This window comes from Leptosomus discolor, chromosome 5 (genome assembly GCF_034619465.1).
Source record: "Leptosomus discolor isolate bLepDis1 chromosome 5, bLepDis1.hap2, whole genome shotgun sequence".
Lineage (NCBI taxonomy): Eukaryota > Metazoa > Chordata > Aves > Leptosomiformes > Leptosomidae > Leptosomus > Leptosomus discolor.
In genome coordinates this window covers 43,127,374-43,138,306 of record NC_141395.1, presented here as the reverse complement: position 1 = coordinate 43,138,306, position 10,933 = coordinate 43,127,374, and the positions used below count along the sequence as shown (strand labels likewise).

At 48.6% G+C, this 10,933-nt stretch overlaps 1 pseudogene; it reads right to left on the bottom strand.

The window, feature by feature from the left end:
- Window positions 1-881: 881 nt before the first annotated feature.
- The window catches only part of LOC104350361 (aryl hydrocarbon receptor-like), a 57,122-nt pseudogene continuing 47,070 nt past the window's right edge, over window positions 882-10,933 (bottom strand).

Here is a 10,933-nt window from a genome sequence, read left to right as displayed (position 1 = left end):
CATCTGTCTGTTCTGTCATCAATCCCGATCCATGCATCCCTGAATCCAGTGCCTGAGTCCAGCTTGTGTATCCCATCCCTGTCTGCTGCCACTGCCAGCCCTGCAGTGTCGGTGGTGATATATCGTCATCAGGGTGGGGGGAGTTGAGTTCAGTATTGTTTTATCTATTTATATATATTTGTACATATTGTATATATTTCATTATTTCCTTATTATTATATTTTCTTTTATTGTTACTGTTCCATTAAAGCTGTTTTAGTTTTCTTTTCCAAACCATAAAGTCTCTCTCCCTTGCTCTCTCTCCTTTCCCTTTTGGGAGGGGAGAGGGGTTAATAGGGAGCGTCTGTCACTTGTTAGTGGCCAGTCCAGCCTCAAACTGTGACAAGCTTCTATGAGTGTGACCCAGCTGTGGTCTGTACTGCATTTCTGTCTTTATTTTTTGTTCTGGTCAGTCCTTGCCTCTGATGGCAAAAAACACATCTTGGTTTTGTAAGCTGTGCTATGTGATCTGCAGATCCCTTGGGGAAACCTTCCCTTTCAAAGAGTAATTTGTGAACATCTAAACTGGCTGATGCAGTCAGTGCTTGATAAAAGAAAAGGATATGGTACTTCTCCCTGAACACCAGCTGCTTCTGACAGCAGTCTGGTGGGGTGTGTGTGTGTCTGTGTGTGGCATTCCGTGTGTAATGTATAGCTCATTAAGAAAACTAAAAAGCTTTATAGCATTTTATATGACGCAACTGTGCTTCTTCCTTCTTTCTAACGGCACGTTTTGCTGTCTCCTGGCTCCTTCACATTGGACTCCAGTGCAGGAGAAACCTGGACAACACCTGCATGCCCTGACAAGATTTTTTCCATCATCTGTCCTGTGAGGTGCTGCATTAGCAGGTGTAGCCGGCATTGCCCTTCTCAGCACTGGGAGACTGCATCTGGTCAATCTCAGTGGCCGCCACTGCAAGAGGGATGCAGAGAAACAGGAGAGAGTCCAGAGGAAGGCTGCAAAATCCATCAGCACTTGGAGTATATGGCATAGGAGGGGAGAGCTGGGCTTTTTCTGATGGGAGAAGGTGGAAGAGGGATCCAAGTGTTTCTTTGGCTACACTGAAGGGGTCACAGGGAAGGCAGGGCTGGGCCTGTCTCGGGGGCGCACAGCAGAAGCCCAGGAAGCTGCAGGCACAGCCTGCCACAGGGGACCTTCTGCTCAGGCACCAGGAGCAGCCTCTTGGCTGGGAGCTGTGCAGTCCTGTGACAGGGCCCGGAGAGGAGCGGTGCCTCTTTTGGCTGGGCTTTGCCAGCCTCACTGAGAGAGTCAAAGGTAGCAGAGAAGGAGCTGACATGCAAGTGGGGGGCAGAGAAACAACACCTGCCTGCCTGGCTCCAACAGAAAATGGTGGATAGAGGGACGAGAGCAGGGTGACAGTGCCTGCAGTCAAGGGCTTCCAGCAACATCACCTCTCCCTTGAATTCCTGTCATCATGACAGAAAGCTGGAAAGGTGACAGCAGTGGATGAAAGGGGGGGATTCCCTTCTCAAGTCTACAAGGTCTTGAGACACGACTTTCCTTTACCTTTGCATTGACAAGATGTGTGTTTACAAGCACACGTATGTACCCACCTACAGGCACAGCGATGTGTGTAGATGTGACCACAGCACCTTTCATCTGGCAGCCCATGCCAAAATACCTGGTGCCCAGGAATTCTCTATTTGCTGGCGATCTGCCACTGTCTTCTGCTTTCTGGATTGTAGAGCAAGGAACTGAACAGAGCACAACTTGTTATCCCATGGCACAGGAAAGCTTAGAAGATTTGGATCCTTGGCACTATCGCTGTTATGTTCCATTTTTAGGGTAGACGGACTTGTGGGACCCATTCTGTCTGTCTCAGTGTACGGTGAAGAAGAGACATTCATCAGTGCGAGAATTAGAAGAGCAAAGGCTCTGTGAGCTGCAAGACTAGCCACAGACAGCAGTGCGATGGGTTTTCTCTGCACCTTCAAGAGCAAGCATCATGTGTTTTGTGCTGCTCCCACTCCTTCCCACGGAGGAACTTTTAACGAGGGAGCAAAACCCAAAGCACCACTGCAGTCGTGTCCTCTGCACAGCCACCATAGGAGCCTGCTGCCTTGGTTTTTTATTTGGTCTGTGCTTTCTTGGCCATCGAGCTCCCTGGCTGCCAGCACAGCCTTTCTGTCACAAGGTGGAGACAGCAGCCCAGTCTGTTATCAACCCCAGAACCACATCTCCAGAGCCACGCTGGAGCAGAGCAGCTGCCGCTGCAGCCAGCACTGGAATAGGGTTTGTGTAAAACCAACCAAAATAAGCAGGGTTGCCTTTAAATTATGATTGTTGTGGGCGTTTGCTTTAGGCTGCCTGATCAGGATGAGGAGGTAGATGAAGCCTTCTACAGACAGCTGGAAGCAGCCTCATAATCACAGGCCCTGGTCCTCATGGGAGACTTCAACCACCCTGATATTTCCTGGGAAAGTGACACAGCCAAGCACCCACAGTCCAAGAGGTTCCTGCAAAACATTAATGATAACTTTTTGACACAGGTGGTGGAGGAATCAACAAGGAGAGGTGTGCTGCTGGATCTCAAACAAAGAAGGACTGGCCAGGGATGTGAAAGTTGGGGGTAGCCTTGGCTGTAGTAACCACAAGATGGTGGAGTTCAGGATTCTGCGTGGAAGAAGCAGGGCAATCAGTAAGATAGCAACCCTGGACTTCAAGAATGCTAACTTTTTTTCAAAGACCTACTCGGAGGAATGCCATGGGCTAGGGTTCTAGAAGGTAGGGGGAGGCCCAATAGAGCTGGTGCTATTCAAGCACCACTTCCTCCAAGCCCAAAACTGATGCATGCCTATTAGGAAGGAAATCAAGCAAAGGAGGCAGAAGGCCTGCTTGGATGAGCAAGGAGCTCCTGGAAACACTCAAAGGGAAGAAGGAAGTTTACAACATGTGGAAAAAGGGGCTGGCCACTTGGGAGGAATATAGGAATATAGGAACGGATGCAGTGATGCAACAAGGAAGGCTAAGGCCCTTTTGGAATTAAATCTGGCTAGGGACATCAAAGACAATGAGAAGGGATTCTTCAAATACATCAGTAGCAAAAGGAAGACCAGGGAAAATGTGGGCCCACTGCTGAATGAGGTGGGTACCCTGGTGACAGAGGACACAGAGAAGGCAGAGTTACTGAATGCTGCCTTTGCCTCAGTCTTTACTGCTAAGGCTGGTACTCAGGGATCGGAGACCCTGGAGGTAGGAGAGGAAGTCTTGGAGGAAGAAAGACTGCCCCTTGGTTGAGGAGGATTGGGTTAGGGATCTCTTAGCCAGACTGGACATGCACAAATCCATGGGCCCTAATGGATGTACAGGTGAGGGCTGAGGGAGCTGGCAGATGTTATTGCTAAGCTGCTCTCCATCATCTTTGACAGGTGATGAAGGAGAGGAGAGGGGCCTGAGGAGTGCAGGAAAGCCAGTGTCACTCCAGTCTTCAAACAGGGCAAGAAGGAGGATCCAGGGAACTACAGGCCAGTCAGCCTCACCTCTATCCCTGGAACGGTGATGGAACAGCTCATTCTGGCTATTATCTCCAAACAGGTGGAGAAAAAGAGGATTACCAGGAGTAGTCAGCTTGGATTCACCAAGGGGAAATCATGCCTGACCAACCTGATAGCCTTCTATGATAGTATGACTGGCTGGGTGGATGAGGGGAGAGCAGTGGATGTTGTCTACCTCGACTTCAGCAAGGCTTTTGACACCATCTCCCATCACATCCTCATAGGTAAGCTTAGGCAGTGTGGGATAGATGAGGGGCCAGTGAGGTGGGTTGAGAACTGGCTGAAGGACAGAGCTCAGAGAGTTGTGATCAGTGGTGCTGAGTCCAGCTGGAGGCCTGTAGCTAGCGGTGTTCCCCAGGGGTCAGTGCTAGGTCCAGTCCTATTCAACATATTCATCAACCAGCTGGATGAAGGGACAGAGTGCACCCTCAGCAAGTTTGCTGACAATAAAAAACTGGGAGGAGTGGCTGACACTCCAGAAGGCTGTGCTGCCATTCAGTGAGATCTAGACAGGCTGGAGAGCTGGGCAGAGAGGAATCTAATGAGGTTCCACAAGGGCAAGTGTAGGGTCCTGCACCTGCGGAGTAATAACCCCACGCACCAGTACAGGTTGCTGGAGAGCAGCTCTGCGGAGAAGGACCTGGGAGTTCTGGTAGACAACAAGTTAACCATGAGCCAGCCATGTGCCCTTGTGGCCAAGAAGGCCAACAACATTCTGGGGTGCATTAAGAAGAGTGTGGCCAGCAAGTCGAGGAAAGTTCTCCTCCCCCTCTACTCTGCCCTGATGAGGCCACCTCTGGAGTGCTGTGTCCAGTTCTGGGACCCAGTTCAAGAGAGACAGGGAACTACTGGAGAGAGTCCAGCGGAGGGCTACAAAGACGAGGGTACTGGAGCATCCCTGTTATGGAGAAAGACTGAGTGACCTGCGGCTCTTTAGCCTGGAGAAGAGAAGACTGAGAGGGGACCTTATCAATACTTATAAATACCTAAAGGGCGGGTGCCAAGAGGAAGGGGCCAGGCTCTTTTCAGTGGTGCCCAGTGACAGGACAAGGGGCAACAGGCACACACTGGAGCACAGAAAGTTCTGCTTGAACATGAGGAAAAACTTCTTTACTCTGAGGGTGGCAGAGCACTGGAACAGGCTGCCCAGGAAGGCTGTGGAATCTCCTTCTCTGGGGATATTTAAAACCCGCCTGGATGTAGGTGATCCTGCTTTAGCAGGGGGTTGGACTAGATGATCTCCAGAGGTCCCTTCTGACCCCTGCCATTCTGTGATTCTGTGAAATGCAGGGACTCCTGTGGATGATATTCAGTGATGGAGGGAAGTAAGCACATTCCTTTGCTCTGCTTGAGAAGATGGGTCACGTGGGAGTGCCCTAGATCCAAAGCCTCTGACAGCAACATGGGGTGAGCTCACAAGCCATTCAAAGATGAGCAGGAATGTATCAGAATTGCACGTGCATGTGCTGAATTTGGTATCTGCTTAAAAGATGGCGCAGTTCATAAGCTCAGACTTTGTTGCTTAGAGGACCCTACTCTTGCTGGAGGCCATTCATTCAAGTGCATGGCCATCCATTGTTCCTGGATTGAAGTCTTCTGGACCTATGGGAACAAGTCTGCCCAGTGTCTGTCTGGCAGCAGAAATTGCCAGAACATGTCAACTTCCAGAACTTCTCTTGGCTGCTCCTTTGGGATGGTGGTGGGATAATCAGAGACAGAGAACAGGTTCTCATCCCAGAGTTATCCCCATCCTCTGCACTCCCCGAAGTGTCTCCCTTGTTATTCAGCAGGGAACCTCCCTGTTCATGGCTGTACATTTCCTTGCACAGCAGGCATCTAGTATTGTTTGCATATCGACTACTAGCAGCAGCAGTGAATACACAGCAACTGGAGTAGTGAACATCAGAGATGGGGCTGCTTCTTTTCCACAATGCGAGAAATAAGCCAAAAGAACACAAGGAAACTTGAAAGCGTCTGTGCACAAGTCTAACTGATTTGTGAAACTCAGCAGCTTATGATACTTTTGTGCTGCAGATAATCACTTCCATGAAAAATTGCCCCAGGAAGGAACAACAGCTTCTGTATTCTGACAGATACCAACTATTGCCACTGAATCCTCCAGTTCCTCCGCACAACAGCCACCTGCAAGAGCCCAGACATCAATGCACTTTGACTTTGGCTGCCCACTTACAGAGAAGTCACCCAGGGGCACAGGTCTTTGGGGCAGGAGATGGGTACCACAGTTCTCAATGGGGTGGCAGGTCTCCTTCTGTGAGGACGCATTCTCCACTGAGGCAAAAGTTGCCAGATGACCACTTCGGCACCTGCCCACTTGGACTCACATTCCTTGTCTGTGTTATAAACAATGTGTTTATGATTACCACAAGCTGTGACTTCTTTCAAGGAGGCCATGCCAGCTCCTGTGGAAGGCCCCGTGCACTTCCTGTTGAGGCTGCTTAGGGTGCTCCTTCTGCTGAAATGAGCAGGCAGAAGAGGGGACCATCAGTGAGGCGAGTGTTTACTTATTTTTTGAGCTGTTACAGGGTTCATTTCCTGCTGTCTTAGACAGTTTTGAGAACAGATCCTTCTCCCAGGCACAATGCAGTCAGTGAATTGCAGCTGTATCTCAGCTGTAGCTGGAGGGGATGGGTTGGGGGAGATGGAAGCAGATATTTTGCCTATACTTGGCTTCCTGAGATGGTGTTTAGAGCACTCTGCTGTCGCATCAAATCAGAGGAAGATGCCATGAATGGCTTGCATCATTCCTGTCTTTCCAAGAGGGCAATGTACTGTCTTCTGTCATGTTCACTTCTTAAGGTGCTCCTCGGCCCTGGCTGTAAGGAGGACATTGGAGCTGGAAAAAGGCCACAGATTCGTTAAAGTCAGCCTTAAACAGAAGGGAGAAGGGCTGTGTGCATCCTGAAGCTCTCTTTAGCCTGATGTAATCAGGCTCTTCCTTTTTTCAGTAATAAGGGCAATGCAAGAATAACAGAGGAAACATACATGAGCATATAGGACCATGCATTAACAGCAGTATGAGGGAACACTTTTTACTGCATTTACTGTCTGGTGTGACTCACAGCCCTGCTCTTGCTATGACCTGTACACAGCTAGGTGAGTGCAGTATTTTCCAAGGCACTATGGTGCCAGCTTTCCAAAGCAACTGATAGTTCTGGTTGGCTCTGCTCTTGGCTGCCCAACTCAGAAAGTTTTTGAAGGGCCCAGTTTTAGAAAAGCAGAAACAATTTCTCCAGTAAAGCAACTTGAGTTGAACATCTAAAACTCACTGGTTCCTCCCTGTTCCCTACAAACAAGATCAGTCCATATCTCCTCTCACACTCACAATCCTCCCTCCTCACCTAAAGCTACCAGTCAAGGGGCAGCTAAACCCAAAACTGCTAGTGAGGAGTCTCTTGTCATCACTGTCAGAGCCCTGAGGGCACTAATAGACCTTGATGACCCTGACCAGCCCCTCCACTGAGGCCTCCACCCACAGCCCCAGCTATTGAACCTCAGCCCTGGATCTATATATCAGGAGTGCAGATCTCCAGCTCAGCCAAGGGAACACAGCTGGAGTAAGTTACCTAGATATCTAGGCTTTCCCTCACCCTCACTGTTTTTCCTCTCCATGATGATCTGGGAAGCATAGGAAAAGCCCTTGTCCTCTGCTTGTCCCTGTCTTTCTCTCCTCCACCAGATCTGGAGTTCAGCTCTGCCTGTATTTTGCCTGTGGCCTCTGCCTGCATGAGGGAGGCCTTGTTACACTGGATTGCACTGGAGCAATTCACAATTGCTGTGTTCAACCTGCAATGCTGTTTGCTGGCCAACACACATTGATCCATCTAGTTTTCTTTCTCCCAAGTCCCATACCCAGCATCTCCATAATCAGCACCAGGCTACAGCATTCACACTGGCGATGCTTAGAGGTGCCCCCTCTGGCTGTGATCTTAAAGATCCAGCAAACCCATATGCATCCGATTTCCCCATATGAGGCCTTTGAAGAATGGTGCTCCTATGCATCATAGAGCACCATGTTTTATTCATGAGCCTGCTGAAAAATTCAAGGCTCTTCCAGAGCAACATCAGGGAGAATGTGGCTACTCTCAAACAGATGGTCCCAGAGGAGTAAGTGCCACCAAATCAATTAACAACCCCACACAGTAAAGGTAATGCCTTTGGTAAGATGTTCAGGCCATGCCATATGTCTGGCACCTAACCCTGGAGATTTTGGCTACAGTCCCAGGGAGATGGTGGGGTTTAGGCCTGAAAGAGCTTTGCTTCAGGGCAAAAGCTCATGGGGAAAAAAGCCAACAACCAGTATCAAATTCTTGTGCCGCTCTTTTAGACCCTTGCCCCATTTCATTAACCCATGAGCATGGGTACACCACAGGCACACCATGCCTCCATTGGAAGATAGAAAGAACTCCAGGGAAACAGCTTCCTGCAATGACCAACCCGTATGACATCCCAGCTCCAGAAAGGCAGAGATGTCTGGCAATCTTTACTTTAAAACACTTGGACTCAATTCTAACTACTAAGGTGGAAAGACGCATAACTCAGGATTTCAAACACATCTATTAAAAAAGAACTGTAGGAAACAGTGTAAGGAAAACACAGAAAGAGCATTGGGACCTTTCTTAGAGGTAGGGGAAACACTTCTGCAGAAACAAAGGATAAAAACCCCTGAAAAGCTTCACTTGTAGCTTGCAAAAATTTAACGTGTAGGACATAGGATCTAGAAGAAATTGTAAATAAATTTCAAATTCTGGATAGAAAGACAAAACAGCTTTCTTTGAGAAACAAAACAGCTTTTAAATGCTGATTTTGACAAAAACATTGGCATTTTCCCTGTAAACAAGAAGCTCTTCATTGAATATTTATTGCATTTGAAACCCAGTTTCTTCTCTGAATTGTTTTAAAGGAAATTGTTGGCTAGCCCTGCTAGACTTGTGTATAAACCTCTTCCAAACACAGAGAGCAAAGCCTTGGTTGCAAGTCAGAATTTTCCCTGCTAAACAGCTAAGGCAAAGGCAGAGAAAGAATGCACCTGCCACCCCCAGAACAAGGTTTCTCCCAGTCTAGGGTTCAAAAACACCAAAATACTTCATTCCCATAAAATCCAAGCAGATCTTAAAAGTACGATGGCCACACAATCACATCAATATGAGGTCAAATGGAAGCGAGAGGTTCAGAAAGTCATAACAAAGTGCTTTTACCTATGGTGAAGCCTAACTTATGATTAGGTTTAAGGAAACGAAGAAAATGAGAAGTGATTGATTCAGTGTTTGCTTGTTAATACATGAGTCAGCACCGGTGCACTGCAGGGAACACTTCAATGACTTTCTGACAGAAAACGTGTTGCCATGTCAGTACTGGGAGCTCTCTGCCATGTTGCTGTAGGAGGAGGTCACCAAGATGCAGCCTTGGCCATTGGACCTTCATGGATAAGCTTTGTGAGACTGCCTTGTTCTTCATGCCAGCTAACAACTGAATAGCCCTTCATGGTCTGTCTGACACAGCAAGATCCTGCACGCATATCTTTGGTGTATAAAATGCAAGCAGCTCACCCTGGTTCCCATGTGTGCACTGGACATGACTTGTGTCCCAGAAGGTAACTGTCTTGTCCATGCATATCCTGCTTCCCAGGATCTCTGAGGGATGCAGGGCAAATCATCCTCTGTAGTCATACCTTTGTCATCAAATCACTTGTATTTGGAGAGCAGCTGAGTTTGACTTATCACAGTGCTGCCTGAAGGCAAGTAAAGAAGGTTAGCAAGGAAGAAACAAGGCCTTAATTCTCTGAGAGAATTGCTCATTTCAGTGCTATAAGATGTTTCCCCAGGTGTTAGACAATGGGAGAAGAGAAAATAAAGAGGTGCTTGATAGCAGTCACAGTCCCACCTAGCCTGCTGTGAAATTATCAGAAGGTTGAGTCCATTTGGCTCTGCTCTGGGTACATCTGCCTTTCTTTTTCCAGCTAGATATTTTGATGAGTATTTGCTGCAAACATTTTGCTGACAGGGTGCAGCTCCCTCCTGCCACGGCCTCCCCCTTTTCTACTCTGTGTGGTTTTCTTTCCCTTCCCTTCACAGTCTGCTGGAGTATGGTTCTGCTGTCAGACGGCAGAAGCTGAATCTCATGCTGGTCCTGCAGCACCACCTCACCTGAGAGGGTCTCAGACCAGAGAGGAGCTGGCAATGAGGGCTGTTGGACAGCCCATGACCTTGGTTGCGGCTCTTGGGCAGAACTGAGCCAGAGGCACAGCGCAGAGAGGTGTGAGGCCAGAGAAATACATAGCATGAGGAGGAGACTCCCAATGGCATCCCCATGTGCCGGCTCGAGGCACCCTGCCCTGGTCTGCCTGCTCTGCAGCGCCTAGCAGCAGGCTCAGGGCTCACTTTCCGTCTCCCCCACCTCCGAGGGCAATGTCTGGCATTGCTGCCATCAATGTCACCGTGTATCAGGACAGACTGCAACAAAACCCAAGCAAGCAGACAAAACAGGCTGCTGACAAGGTTATTCACAAAAACCAGAGTTTGTAATTGCCTCTGGCAGCTGTTTGCCCAGGGTTTGGAATAGAAAAAAAGATTTGCCCATGTCACAGCTCATTAAGTGCTGTAGCTCGTTAAGCGATAACCAGTTTATTTACACAGAGGAAACACTGTTGCTAGAGCTTCTGTGCTTTTTTGGATTTTGGGACTGAGCTGAAGCTTGTAGATGGCTGCTTGCAACAACATGGGGACCAGTATGGAGGGGAAGCTTTGTGCAACAAGCCAAGGACCCCAGAAGGTTATTAGCAAGTTTCTCGTTACTCCTGAAGGAGGTTTTGTGTCAGTCAGAGGAGGTGTTTTGAGGGTACATACTAAATAGATGGTTGAAGAATTTGGAAGTGCTGACAAAGATCCTGGTGCAGACGAGGAGATCAACGGTTAAAACCCCTCCAGCTGCCAGCTCACAGCCAGTCACTGAGGCTGGGGACATTCAGCCACTGGGGGTGACAGCAGGAGGTTTAAGCACTGAAATCTCAGCGTAGCCAAACCAAATGTAGACTAAAGCAGAACATGATGGCTATCCGCTGATGGAGAGGTCTGGAAGGGGACCTGCACTCCCATGGAGAGGGAATAGCTATCCTTTTAAGAAAGCCCCACCAGCTTTCACAAAATTGTTAGCAGTTTCTTGCTGGTGACACAGGAGGAAACCGAGGGCCCTTCTCATGTTGAATGAAGGCCTCAGTTTCCCCTGTATGGATCCTGAAAGATAAGGAGAAGCAGAATGGCTATACTTATTCCAGATGACATGGGATGGCAGTACACTGCATTCGTACAGCTCTGAGCTCACTGCAGGGCTGATCTTGCATCAATGCAATAAACAAAAAGGC